We start from the raw sequence: 14,267 nt of genomic DNA on the forward strand, positions 1-14,267 counted from the left end.
GTCCGAGCTTTGGGATCTTGAGCGTTGGTTGGGCTCTTCGTTTGTTTTGTGTTGTCTTTGCTTTTTTGTTCCTGTGCTTGGTTTGGGAGAAGATCCTGGGTATCTTGTCCGCGCCAGCTTTTCTCATCCTGTCCCCTGCGTCCCCGGAGGGTGGGCCCCGTCCCCGCCTGGTTCCCTTCCGCACCGTTTGTGCGGCGGAGTCCTGAGCGGCTCACCCGACGGCCCGGTGGTGCACCCCCCTCCCCCAGGAAAGCCCACCCGCATTCCCCTCCCGCAGCGAGCTCGGCGGGGTGGCCCGGGCGGAGCGCAGGGCACGAGCCTGCAGACCCAGCCCAGGTCACTGCCGGGCCAGCGCTGCGTGTAAGACGGGGAAAGACACAGGTGAAGGTAATGCAATGGCATGTTTTATTCATCCCAACAGAGGCAAAATACTACCCTCTCGCCTTGTAACCAATATGAGAAATTAGCAGTGTGGTCTTTTACGTTCTTTGTGTCTTCTTCCACGGAGCCTTTGGAATCCGGCGTGTCTTTTGCCCTCGCAGCGCACCTTAGCCCAGCGTGGCCACGTCTCCGGGGCCGGGGGTCGCGTCGGGCAGCAGAGGCCCAAGCCCCTCCGGCTGTCAGCCTGCTGGGTCTCAACCTGGGGACACAGGGCCACGTCCGAGATGTCTGTGGTCACACTGGGGGTGCTCCTGGCATCCGGTGGGTGGGGGCCAGAGAGGCTGCTCAGCCCCCCACAGCGCCCTGGACGCCCCGCAGAGAAGGATCCCGAATGGCTGCAGTGGGGCGGTGGGGGGGGAGACCCCGCGTTAATTATTTGGAAAAGAAATTGAGTCCAGCCCCTGCTCATGCTGGACCCCAGAGTAAAGCCCCCGGGGTACAAACCAGGGTGACCCCGGTGTCTATGAGTCACCCCCTCTCTCCCTCCCACTCTGTGTGTTTATTTTTAAGTAAGCTCTAGGTGGGGCTCAAGCTCACGAGGTCAAGCGCCGCGCACTCCACCGCCAGCCAGATGTCCCTCAGCGTGTGTATCTAAATGTGTGCGGCCTCCCAGGGGTCTCACCTGGGGCAACCCTGCCCCCAGGGGACGCTGGGCCATGTCTGGGACGTGATGGTGGTCCACTGGGGAGCTCCTGGCATCGAGGGGGTGGGCCGGGGGTGCTGCTCCACCCCCACAGCACCCCCGTGGACGATGCCGAGGGCGGAGAGCCTGACTCAGCCCTAAACCCTACCCCAGTTTGATGGACCAAGAGGCAGAGCATCTGTGTCCCAGCCTCCCCGCCCAAACCAGTGGACTTCCTGTGGCCATAGTCCGGGACACGGTGCGGCAGGAGGGATGTGGGCAGAGGGGGCCCGGAACCTTCTGGGAGGTGGGGAGTCCAGAGAAAGGTGCTCAGCCAGCCCTCTGGGCGGAGGTATGTGCCGGGCAGGAAGCCTCAGGTCAGAGGCGGAAGTCGGCCTCCCTCTGTGGGCCAGGGACTCCGGGTTAACAGAGGTCAGAGGAAACTGCCACAGGGTTTCCCAGAAAGCAGGGTCCAAGGTGGAGTGGGGGTGAGGAAGGGGAAGGGGTGCCCTCAAAACGAAAGCAGCAGGGGCCCTCCAGGCCCCGCCCCTCCCGGGCTCGGAGCTGACCAGGTGTGTGAGCCTGGGGCAGCCCTGGGCCAGGTGGGTGGAGGACCTGCCTGGTCTGCCGTCCCCATGGCAACGTCGGGCTGGCTCCGGAGGAGGAGGAAGGAGGGCCGGAGGGAGAGGCCTGGGCCCCACCGCAGCCTGAACAGCCTGAACCGAGGCCGAGGCTCAGTCTCGGGTTTCTTCCCCGGGCTTCCCAGGGGACAGAGGGAGGCCCGAAGAGCAGCCCTTGGAGAACCGGGGGCCTCGGGTGAGGGAGGGACTGCGGCCCACCGCCCTGCCTCCTCCCCTGGGACGCCCACCCCGTGGCTGCAGGACCCACACCGCTTTCCCCCTGGCTCAGCAGCCTCAAGGGAGGCCATGCCCCCTGGGAGTCCCCCGCTTCCCTCCCCGCCCCGCCAGCAGAGGGGGTCCTCCCAGGCCTACAGAGCAGATCCTCTCCAGAGCAGCTCCGAATCCCTTCTCTCTCTACCCCGGCCACACCCCGTATTGTGGGCTGCACAGGTCTCTGACCCCTGGAGACGCTAGGCTACTTGCCCAAGGTGACATGGGGCCCACCCAGGGGGTCCCACCTCTCCCAGGACAAACGCCGGCCATCCTGCCGTTGCCAAAGCCACGCTTTCTCCTGACTCAGTCGCTGTCTTTTCAATCCCCTGATGCCCCGCTACGGGGTCCGCAGCCTGGCCATAGAGCTGAACAGAACTCACAGCGCCCGTAAGGCTAAAGGCAAAGCGAGGCAGAACCCCATGGACTGGGTGTTCTCGCCGAGAACCGCCTGTGAAGGAGGGTCACCAAGGGCCCTCAGGCAGGGGGCATCCCCAGCAGGGGAGCCCGCGGAGGCCAAGGCTTGGCAGTGGGCCACAGAACATGGGCCCTGGAGAAGATCCACCGGCCTGGGGAGGGGGGATGGGGCTCAAAATACTTAACAGCCATCCAGTGGAGCAGTGACCACCCCCCTGGACATGGGAAGGCAGTCAGGGGACCCCGCTATGCCTGGTGTCGACCCTTTCTGGTGGTGCAGTGGGAAATAAAGGGGCCTGGTCGTTGGCCACCAGGTGGAACCGAAGCCTGTTAGCACTCAACCCCCCACTGGCCTTGGGCGCAGGACTGGGTGGTGGCCACGCTGGGAGCCAGGTCAGTTGGGTGTCTGGCTAAGAAACTAGTAGTTTGTGCCAGGGACAGCTGCCGACCGCGAGCCAGGCAGTAACCTCAGACAAACAGGTTTAGGAAGCTGAGTTAATAAGGAGCAGGACGCACAGATTGCCCCGCACGGGGGTCTAGCCCCGACTGTGGCTGTCCTCTTGGGGCCACACCAGCGATGAGGGGGTGCACGTCCAGGCATCAATGAGGGGCCTCAGGGAAGCAGACCTTGGAGTGCAAAGAACGTCACAGAGCTGGGTCCTAAAGGGCAGGGCGAGGCCGTGGCCTGGAGACCCCCACACGGCCTGCCCGGGGTCCAGCCCTTAGATCTGTCTCTTCCACAGAGACCCTGGCTGGGTGGAGGTAAAGCCTGGCCCCTGAGAAGCTGTTCTGGGTGCCCCCTGCCCCCCAAAGAACCAAGCCCACCTGGCTCGGCTGTCCACTCCCTGCACATGTCCGGTTCTGCTCGCCTCTGAGCCTTTTCACACTCTGTTCCCTCTGCACCTGCCTAGCTCCTACTCACTGATGGGTGGGCAGCTGCTCAGAATTCATCTTCTCAGGGAGGCCACCCCTGCTTCCCTCACCCCTGTAACCCTCTGTGTGGCTGCAATCACCCCCTCCGCTCACGTACAAGCTCATGCAGGGGTCACTCGCCACCCCCCTGCCCTGACCCTCATCCCCTTTCTTCCAGTGACAGGATTTTTTCACAGGGACCCAGGTTTCTAAACACAGTCACATCACCACCCCCATGTCTGTTGGGCCCTGGGACCCAGGGTGCAGGCGCAGGGATGGAGAGGGGCGTAGGGGAAGTGCAAATCTCTCACTCTCACTCTCGCCTCCCTCCCTGTGTGCACCTGCTGCTCCCTGTTCTGGAAGCTTCTCTGTCATCACCCCTCTCCAGCCCCAACTCCTGCTCAAACTTCAGGCTCAGGACAAACATCCCTCCTCCCCCCCCACTCAGGGCAGCCTGCTCCCCACCCCCTCCCCAACAAGGGCCACCAGACCTTCCAGTGAACCCTCAGCATCGCTGCTTGTTGGATTTTCCCACCTCCCACCTTCGTGGCCTCGGACCTGGCAGTGGGCTCTTCAACACGACATGTAAGCACAAGCAGCAAAGGAAAACACAGGTGCGCTTGGACTGATCAAATCGGGTGCATGAAAGGACCCCATCAAGAGACAACCCAGAGAGTGGGAGACAGCTCTAGGGTCCAGAGTATAAAGAATGCTTACAGCTCAGCAACCAAAAGACAAGCGCCCCAATTAAAAAGCAGGCAGAGGGTTGGAATGGACATCTCCCCACTGGGCCCGTGAGCAGACATTGGACTTGGTTCCCCATGGATGACACCTGGATTTGGGCTGGCTTTCTGGCTGATCCGCAGGGGGGCCGGGGTCCCAGCACCAGGACCTGGGAGGTGCGTTGGCAAGGCCAAGGCCAGGGGTCTTGGGGTTGGGGGTCAGGAGGGATGCTTGAAAGAACCCCTAGGTTTGCTGTCTCCTGTCTTCACCCCACATTAAAGAGTAGGAAGTGGCTCCCTGTGTGACTCCTCCTTCCCCTCCCTGCCTCTCCCCTCCCTTCCCTGCCCACAGCAGCCCAGTGGTCCTCCCCTTTAAAGGGAAGGGACCGCGTTCCAGACCTGTGTTCCCAGCCCGCCTGGCGCCCTGCGCTCTGTCAGCCAGCACCTGAGGGCTGCCCCTGGGTGTGTGGGAGCCTCTGGGGGCCTCTGGGGGAGTCCCGGGTTCACCATTGGGCCAACCTAGGGGGTGGGGAAGGGGTTCCCGGAGCCCAGCAGAGACCTAGAGAGCCTGGCTGCCAGAGCCCCTCCGCGGGCTGCCCCTCCTCTCTCTGCACGTTATGGTGCTTGTTACCCCACAAAACACAGGGTCCCCAAACATCACTTACTGGGGTGGAGACACACTAGTCAACACGTTGTGGTCACCGTAACACCTGCCCCCATTCACAGCAGTGTGATTCACCAGAGCCCAGGCTGGAAACAGGCCAGATGTCCATCAGCTGAAGAGCAGATACACACAGTGTGTCCCCCATGCACGGGAGCGTCCCTCGGCCACAAGCACAGGCGCCCACACACACTGTCCCGGGGACGGACCCCGAGCCCACGACGTTCAGGGAGGGAACCAGACACAGAAGGCCACGCGGGGTGTGAGTCCACGTGGGTGACACGCACAGAACAGGCTCATCCACGGACGGGAAGGGGGCTCGTGGGGGCCGGGGTCTGCAGGAGGGGAAGGGATGGGGCTTCTTTCTGGGGCGATGGAACTTTCCAGAATTAGAGAGTGGTAGTGGTTGCACAGCTCCGTGAACGTACTAACAACTAGTGAATTATACACTTGAAGTGGGTGAATTAATATCTCAATAAAGCTGTTATTAAAAAAACAAGCCACCCTGTCCCACTGGCACACACATTGTCTATCTTGCCCGCGCCATGTTATTGACATATGCCTCGGGTGACTCCCCAGTCCTGTCTGGCGAGTCCTCTACCAGGCCCTGAGCCTGTGCTGCGGAGACGGGGGACGGGGCCCGGTTCCTGCCCTGGCGTGGCTCTCAGGCTCAGAAGGCAGTGGACCCCCATTCTGCACGAGGGCAGCAGGGCCCCCCAAGGAGGGGGGCGCATGGGGCTAAGCAACAAGGCCACGCCCATTTCACAGATGAAAACACCGAGTCCCAGAGCTGGGCAGGTGTGCCGGAAAGCCAGCAGAGCAGCTGGGCTTCCAGCCTGGGTCTGCCAGACAGATGCTACGGCAGGTGGCCTCAGGGACACTGTCGTCTCCCCCCCCCCACCGCCCCGCAACACACACACATCCAGGCCCAGACTCGGACCACATGGAGCCTCCTTCCTAGTGGTTTCTGGGCCAAAGGGTCCCTTGCCGGGGGAAGTCAGCTGACCCGACATCCTGTTCTGCCTTGCACCTTGCCCCACCCGCTCCCACTGGGGATGCAGTGGGACCGTCCTTGGTGTTGGCTGGTGGTGTGACTCTCAGCCCCACGTTCAAGGGGGTGGGTTTGGGGAAAGGAGCCCTGAGGGAGGAGGTGCCTTGCCCCGCCCACAGTCACTTAGCGAACTTGACCTTGACCCCTTGACCTTGACTCTGAGAGAGACGAGAATCCCCGGGCCAGGAGGAAGGTCAGGAGGCAGCCCCCCCCGGGATGGGACTGCGGTGGCCGAGGCGGCGGGCGGGCGGGCGGCTGGCCCTGTGGCTGGAGGAGCCTCCTGTGCGCTCTCCATCCCTCGCTCTGCCTCTCTCTTTTCTTCTCCTGCCCGAAAGTGAAACCGGTGGCACCAAAGTGAAACCAAAGCTCCTGCTGCCGGCCCAGCCCAGGGAGGGCCGGGGGACAGGGGCGGCTGCCGGGCGGCCCACGTGGCAGGCGCAGGACGGAGGGAGGAGTCGCTCCTTCAACTGCGGTGATTTTAAAAAAAGAAAGAACTCGGACCAGAAATGCAGCAGTGTTCTCCCGTCCCCCCCACCCCCACCCCCGCGGTCTGGTCTCCTCTGCTCTCCGTCTCTGGCTGGGCTGGGGGCACAGGGCCAGGACTGGCCTGGTCCTTTTGGGGTCCCGCAGGCGAAGCCGACCCCCGGGGACCATCTCTGAGGCTTCCCTCGTTATCCAGCTTCAGGCCTATTGCCCAGATGGAAAGCTGAGGCCCTGAGTGGAGACCGGCTGCCTAGGGCGGCCGGGGCAGTGGGCAGCGGGATGGCTCAAGTCCTGGGTTGTCCTGAGCCATGGGGAAAGTTTTCCTTCCCTGCAGAGCACAGAGAGGGAGAAGCAAGGGGCACGCTTGGCAGCAGGCGGGATTGAAGTTAGACCCAGGCCAGACTTTCTCCCCATCGGCACTGTGGCCATCTGGGGCCTGATCATTCTCGGGGAGGCGGGGGGCTGTCCTGAGCACATGGGGGGGGTTCAGCAGCATCCCCAGCCCCAACCGCTCGATGCCAGGAGCACCCCCTAGTGTCACAACTACTGATGTCCCCAGACATCACCCTATGTAAGGGGGGGGCCCGGGGGGGGGGAGGAATCAGCCTCTCTCATGTGACCCATGGCCCTCAGCAAATTCTTACAACGTGGGGCCAGGCCAGGGAGAGACTGGCAGAGACAGAGCTCGGAGCCAGGCCCCAAAGGCAGGCAGGCTGGCCCCCCGACTTTGGAGCCCTCTGTCCAGGTTCTGAGAGGCCCTGGGGTCCTCGTCCAGCCTGGGAGTGCAGGGGCGTCCAGGAGACCAGGGCGCAGGCGGGGAGAGAGGCCAGAGGGAGGCGTCCTCCGGGAGTGGCGAGCTGCAAGGCCCATTGCACAGATAGGAATACTGAGCGGCAGGGTGCAGTAAGGGACCGCAAGCTGTGCCAGAAAAAAACCCCCTTCCTCCACCTTGTGGGCCAAGTCTAAACAGCCTACAGGGGCGGGGGGGTGCTGCTCTAGCCCCCGAGGCACACGGAGGCTGTGCTTCTCCCCAGCCACTGAGGATCCGGAGGCTGCAGGACTCCTGTGATGCTCGGGGGCTGTCCTAGGAGAGGCTTCCGGGCGCTCCAAGTGGCAGTGATTTGCCAGGCAGGTATGCTCCTTCATACCTGCGCACCTGGTTTGGCCACCCTGGGCGTGCTGGTTAAATGTGAGCTCTGCCCGGGAGCGGGTTCGGGTGGAGCCCGAGTGGGAGGAGGCTTCACCTGCAGGGGGGCAGCGCGGAGGGGCTCCTGGCGGCCCCCAGCCTTCCTCGTGCCCGCACACAATCCCGGGTTTCTTGGGCACCCGTGGCCTGCACTGTGGCGGCCCACAAATTCAGCACCGTGGCCCCAGCGGGACTCAGAGTCTGGGGGGGACGGGGGGCTTGTCTCTGTACTTGCGGGCAGCACTGTGCCCCTTCTTCTTTACTAATGTCCTTACTTGCCAGATCAAAAAGGCTGGCCTCTGCGGAGTTGGACCCTGATATTCTTTGCTTTCCTTCTTTTTAGTCTTTAAAAAAAAAAAAAAACAGATCAGAACTCTTGATATTTTTATTGTGTAAGATACACATAAGTCACCACTCTCACCATCTCCAAGCACACAGCTCAGCGGCGTGAAGCACACTCACACGGTCCTGCAGCCACCCCACCCTCCGTCTCCAGAACGTTCCATCTCCCCACACGGAGACTCTGTCCCCACGAAGCACGGACTCCCCCCCCCCTGCCCCAGCCCCGGCTCCCACCCTCTCCTCTCTGTCTCTGTGGACGGGACTCCTCTGGGGACCTCCTGGGAGTGGGGTCCTGCGGGATGTGTCCTTCTGGGTCTGGCTCCTCTCACTGAGCCCAGTGTCCTCGGGGTCCCTGCCACGTCGTGGCAGGTGTCAGGGTCCCTTCCTTTCTAAGGCTGGAGTGTGTTCTCACGCGTGGATGGACCGCACCGTGTGTATCCTTCATCCATGGATGGACACCTTTAGGTTGCTTGCACCTTTTGGCGACTACGAACATGGTGTGCAAACACCAACATAATTTTAGGAATTAAACTTCGCTCTGGAGGGCGCCTGGGTGGCTCAGTTGGTTGAGCGACTGCCTTCGGCTCAGGTCATGATCCTGGAGTCCCTGGATCGAGTCCCGCATCGGGCTCCCTGCTCGGCAGGGAGTCTGCTTCTCCCTCTGACCCTCCCCCCTCTCATGTGCTTGCTCTCTCTCATTCTCTCTCTCTCAAATAAATAAATAAAAAATCTTTAAAAAAAAATAAAATAAAATAAACTTCGCTCTGGATTCTCTGACTTAGGCCTCAGCAGCCCTTTTGGCGATTTGGAGCTGGACCTGATGAGTCTGATGGAAGGGCTCTCCACAAGGCTTCCAGGAACTTCTCCTGAGGTTGTGCGCATCTGCCAGCCCGGGGCTAGAGCGCCCCATGCAGTGTGCCAGACGGTAGGCAGAGGCTCAGCTGCGACCAAAAGCTGGTCTGACATCCCCCTCTCAGGTACTTGTCCACTCAGTGCTCAGGCTTTATCAGGTGGCCAAATATTCTAAATATCACCCCTGCATATTTCATTACCCAAAACTCCTGCCACAGGACATTTGCATCATCTCCCCGTGTCTTGCTTTTATAAACAACGCTCAGTTGAACATCCTTGCAGCTACGTCTTGAAGCACAACCCAAAATATTTCCTTTAGATACATTTTTAAAATGTGGACTCTCTGGGCCAATCTGATGGACGTTTTCCATCAGGTGACTTTTGCTGGGTATCTTTAAATTAAGGTATAGGCTACGGGCACCTGGGTGGCTCAGTCGGTGAAGCATCTGCCTTCGGCTCAAGTCATGGTCCCAGGGTCGTGGGATCGAGTCCCGCGTCGGGCTCCTTGCTCAGCGGGGAGCCTGCTTCTCCATCTCCCTCTGCCTACCACTCCCCCTGCTTGTGCTCTCTCTCTCTCTCTCAGATAAATAAATAAAATCTTTTTAAAAATTTAGATATAGGCTACATAGAGTAAAATGCACAGATATTAAGTATATAGTTTGATGGGTCTGACAAATGTATACACCCATGTAGCCCTGAGTTTTGCTGTCTTTGGCTGTTAGCTTCATTTTAGAAAAGTTCTATTTTTTATTTTTTTTTTAAGATTTTATTCATTTATTTGAGACAGAGAGAGAGAGGAAGCACGAGCAGGGTGAGGGGCAGAAGGAGAAGCAGGCTTCTGCTGAGCAGGGAGCCCGATGCGGGGCTCAATTCCAGGACCCTGGTGGGATCATGACCTGAGCCGAAGGCAGACGCTTCACCGACTGAGCCACCCAGGCGTCCCTCTTAGGAAACTTTTAGAATTTTATAGAAAAGCTGCAAAGATTCTAGAGAGACTTCCCATACACCTTTCACCCGGCTTCCCCCAAAGCCAACATCATACACCCCCACCTTTATTTTCACAGCTGGGAACCAACATCCATAAACCCCCATCAGTAAAACTCTGTTGTGGATTTGGACTACGCCCATTTTTCCATTAGGGCCCTTTTTCTGTTTCTTGACCCCATCCAGGACCCCGCCTTGCAGTTAGCCAACTGACTTTTCCCCCCTTTTAAAAAATAATTGTAGTAAATTATACATTGCGTAACAGTTACCATTTTAACCCTTTCTAGGTGTGCCGTTCAGAGGCCTCGAATACTCACCCTGGGGAGCGGCCACACTCACCACCCGTCTCCAGAACTTTCTCATCTTCCCAGACTGGACCTCGGTCCCCATGCAGCCAGCTGGCCTTTGAGAGCACGCACAGAATCTTTACGGCCTCTCCAGGAAACTTGGTGTTCATTCGGGTGTTTTTTCGTGGTCTACCTCGAATCCAGACGTAGCTCTGTTCAGCCAGACGTGGCTCCCGAACGGTTGATAAGCTCGCCTTCAGCACCTCGGCATCTTCACTCGAGTCAAGGTAAAAACGACAGATGATGGATAGATAGCCAGGTAGATAGGTAGATGTGTTTATATGTGGACAAGTGCATGCACACATCCGTGTGCACACACACAAACGTCATGTTCAAGTCCTAACCTCCAGCACCTTAGAATGTGAACTTCTTTGGAGATACGGTTATTGAAGTTGATATAATTAGTTAACATGAGGTCATGCTGGAGGAGGGTGGGCCCCTAATCCAATATGACTGCTGTCTTTATAAGAAGGGGACATCTGGACATGGAGAGACAGACCCACACAGAGGGAGGGCGCTGGGAAGCGATCCTGGGACCAGGCCATGGGGCTATGAAGTTCCTGGAAGCTAGGAGAGAGTCCAGGACCTGGGGTCTTGGGAGGGAGCGTGGCCCCGCCAACACCTCGACACCTCGACTAGGGACTTCCGGCCCCAGAACTGATAGACTGTCTTTCAGCTGTTCTGTGCTACCCAGTCTGGGGAGCCTACGACAGCAACCCTAGGAAAGCAGCTGATATATTTTATAGGGTCCATTACAAGAGGAGGGTAGGAGGGTCAGAGATCTTGGAAGAATGTCATACTGCCAGTTCTAAAGATAGAAGAAAGAGATCAGGAGCCTTTTAAAAAAATAATTGTGTATATATTATTTATATAACATTGAGATCAAGAGTAAAAATAAATGTGTGCACAAACATACACACAGGCAGGTCCAGGAACGGGCCGTGTGTACCCCGGTCTGTTTGCTGATCAGCATACCCTCGCCACATTCTTCCTCACTCCCGGGCACCGTCCAGCTCCTGACTTCGCTGGAATTTGGGGTACCCTCTGCCTGTCTCCTTCTATGGTTTGATCTAACAAGCGAATGAAGACCTGCTTTGGTGTGACTTGTCCCTAGTGATTGCATGAGGGTTCCTGATGCTCGCCATTTTTCTTGTCTGCAAGCTTAAAGACAAATGTTTGTTCTTTAAGCAGGTGTTTAGTGGGCGCCGCTCTGCAGGACCGTATCCTGAGCCCCGGGGATTAGGCAGTGAGCGGCCAGGACTGTTTGCTGGAAACTGCTGGCCGTGACCCAATCGTCTTCTAGGTTCCCACAGGCCTCCTTCTCTGCCCCCTTTGCTGCACTCCAGCATTGGGGTGCCCGGGGATGCCCTCTCTGTCCATGCTCCCTTGGGGGATGCCATGCAGCCTTCGAGTTGGGGAAGACCAACCCCTCCACCCCCAGTGCCAAGCCCACCCTCTCTCCGACACTCCTGATTCATCTGTCCACTGCCTCTGGACATCTGATGGACACATCTCCATTGTGAAGAAGAAAAACAGAGTCATGGCTCACGCCTCATGCTCGCTGTCTTCCCAAACCAATGTGTTGTGGCCCCCAGAAGCCCTTTGGGTTCTTTGCTTCCCATCCCCCCGACATCTGACGCAGCATCAAATCTTCTCGACTTGACATTCAAAGTAGATCCATTCTTCATTCTGCTACCGCTGTCTCTGTCTGTGCTCCCCGGATGCCCACCCCAGATCCCCAGCAGGCCGCTCGCGCCCTGCCTGGTGTTCTCACTCGGCCACGGGTGTGACAGAGGAAGCATAAAGGTGGGCAGTCATCTGCTTAAAGTAATGCTAACATCTTCCCCTCACACTGTTTTGGGGGCACCTTTCCATTTTTTAATTCTAATTTTTTGGAAGAAAAAAATTTGATTTTATTCCTAAACAACCACACTTATATACTAATGGGATGTGCCATCCACTGGGACACTGGAACCCGATAGAACATGGCCACCCTCATATCCTCCTTCAGGTCGACTTATTTTTCTTTTTACTTTTTTATTGTGATAAAATATATATGGCAGAAAATTGACCATTTCAACCATTTTTACCTGTATAAGTCAATGGCATGAAGCACACTCACACTGTCCTGCAGCCCACCCCCACCCTCCATCTCCAGAACTTTCCGTCTTCCTAAACACGGACTCCCCACCCCTTGGCCCAGCCCTGGCTCCCACCCTCTCCTCTCTGTCTCTGTGGACGGGGCCCCTCTGGGGACCTCCTGGGAGTGGAGTCCTGCAGGATGTGTCCTTCTGGGTCTGGCTTCTCTCACTGAGCCCAGTGTCCTCGGGGTCCCTCCACGTCATGGCAGGTGTCAGATGTCCTTCCTTTTTCAGGCCAAGTAATATTCCAGTATATGAATGAGCCACATCTTGTTTATCCATTCCTTTGTTGATGGACATTTGGGTCGTGTCTACATTTCAGCTGTTGTGAAAAATGCTGCTGTGAATATGGGTGTTGCTTTGCTTTTTAAAAATTTATGTCATCCACGTACCAAAACATTCACTCTTTAAAGTGTATGATTCGGTGGTTTTCAGTGTACTCAAAAGTTGTACAACCATCACCACAATCTAATCTTGGAACATTTTTATCACTTCTAAAGGAAACGTGTCCCCATTAGCAATCACCCACACACACACTGCCCCATGAGCCCCCTTCCTGTCCATGGATGAGCCTGTTCTGGACGTGTCACCCACGTGGACTCACACCCCACGTGGCCTTCTGTGTCTGGTTCCCTCCCTGAGCGTCGTGGGCTCAGGGTCCGTCCCCAGGGCAGCACGTGTGGGTGCCTCGCTCCTGTTTGGGGCTGATATCCAGTGCGTGGATGGACGTGTTGTGTGCATTCATCTATCAGGTGATGGACATTTGGACTGTTTTTAGTTTGGGGCTGTTATGAATAATGGTGCTATGGATGTGCACCTCCATGTTTCGGTGTGGACCAGATGTCATTTGTCTTGGGTACACACACCTTGCCAGGTTAGATGGTCACTCTGTTTAACTTTGGGAAGAAGTGCCGGCCTATCCCCCACGGCAGCGGCATCATCGTGCTTTCCTACTAGTGGGACAGGAGGGCTCCAGTCTCTCCCCATCCTCACCAACACTTGCTATTGTCTGCCTTTTTGGTGCAGCCCATACTAGCGGGGTGAGGTGGTGTCTCATCATGGTTTTGATTTGCATTTCCCTAATGACTAATGATGTTGCGCAACTTTTTTAATGTATCTTTTTTTTTTTTTTTGGTATATCTTTTTTGGAGAGATGTCCATTAAAATCCTTTGCCCATTTCAAACAATTGGTTATTTTGTTTTTATTGCTAGTTTTAAAATTTCTTTACATATTCCGAGCAGCAGACCTTTATAGCTATGATTTGCAAATATTCTCTCTCCTTCCGTGGGTTTTTCTTTCACTTTCTTGCTGGTATTCTCTGAAGCACAAAAGCTAAGAAATGTGACTTTATTTTAAATTTCATTATAAATAATATGTGCATCGGGGTGCCTGGCCAGCTCAGTCAGGAGAGCATGTGACTCTTGATCTTGGGATTGTGAGTTCAAGCCCCATGTTGGGCGTAGAGATGACTTAAAAAAAAAACTCATGATGCAAAATTCAAAAGATCAAAGACAGTGAACAGAAGGTCTCTGACCCTGCTCCCCATCCCCTCTGTTTCTCCACCCCAGAAGCAACCCCTGCTTATGGTGACAAGAATTATCTGCTCAAAATATATAAATTAGCAGCCTCGCCAACATAACTCGAATTCAGGTCCATCCATTCACTCGCTGTGTCTTTGGTAAGTTATATGCCTTCTCTGGGTCTCTGCACCATCATCCTGTCCATCAGGGATGATAATCCCTGCTACACAGAGGGACTAAAGTTGCATTCAAAGGTGGAATTCAGAAGTCCAGAGCTGATGTTACTACTTACCCCGGAACAAATTTGTTCTGAGGCAAGTGCCAAATATTTGTTGATTTTCATGTTGTTTTATTGCTAAGATGGAGCTGGTCTTGACATACTCTGAACACCCTTTTGCCAAGCAACTTATGGGGGTCTGCCAATGAAGTAAAAAATGCATTGAGTGTGTGTGTGAACTTTTCATCTTTGAAATGTGGGTTTCATTGCTGCCCTGGCCAGGAACAGGATCGGGGGTATGGCCCAAACAGTAGTAATAACATCAATATAATAACATCTAGCATGTATGGAGGACTTCTCTCCTACCCTACTGTGCTGTTTTATGTAGGGCACCTAGGTGGCTCGGTTGGTTAAGTGTCTGCCTTTGGCTCGGGTCATGATCTCAGGGTCCTGGGATTGAGCCCCACGTTGGGCTCTC

At 56.5% G+C, this 14,267-nt stretch overlaps 1 long non-coding RNA gene across 1 annotated transcript; it reads right to left on the reverse strand.

The window, feature by feature from the left end:
- Nucleotides 1-396: 396 nt before the first annotated feature.
- Nucleotides 397-6,065, reverse strand: LOC118550742 (uncharacterized). Its single transcript, XR_013442171.1, has 3 exons — nucleotides 5,854-6,065; nucleotides 4,670-4,780; nucleotides 397-776 (listed from the first exon to the last, which is right to left on the reverse strand). It is a non-coding gene; the product is annotated as an uncharacterized LOC118550742 (long non-coding RNA).
- Between the last annotated feature and the right edge of the window lie 8,202 nt (nucleotides 6,066-14,267).

The sequence above is a fragment of the Halichoerus grypus genome, chromosome 1 (genome assembly GCF_964656455.1).
Source record: "Halichoerus grypus chromosome 1, mHalGry1.hap1.1, whole genome shotgun sequence".
Lineage (NCBI taxonomy): Eukaryota > Metazoa > Chordata > Mammalia > Carnivora > Phocidae > Halichoerus > Halichoerus grypus.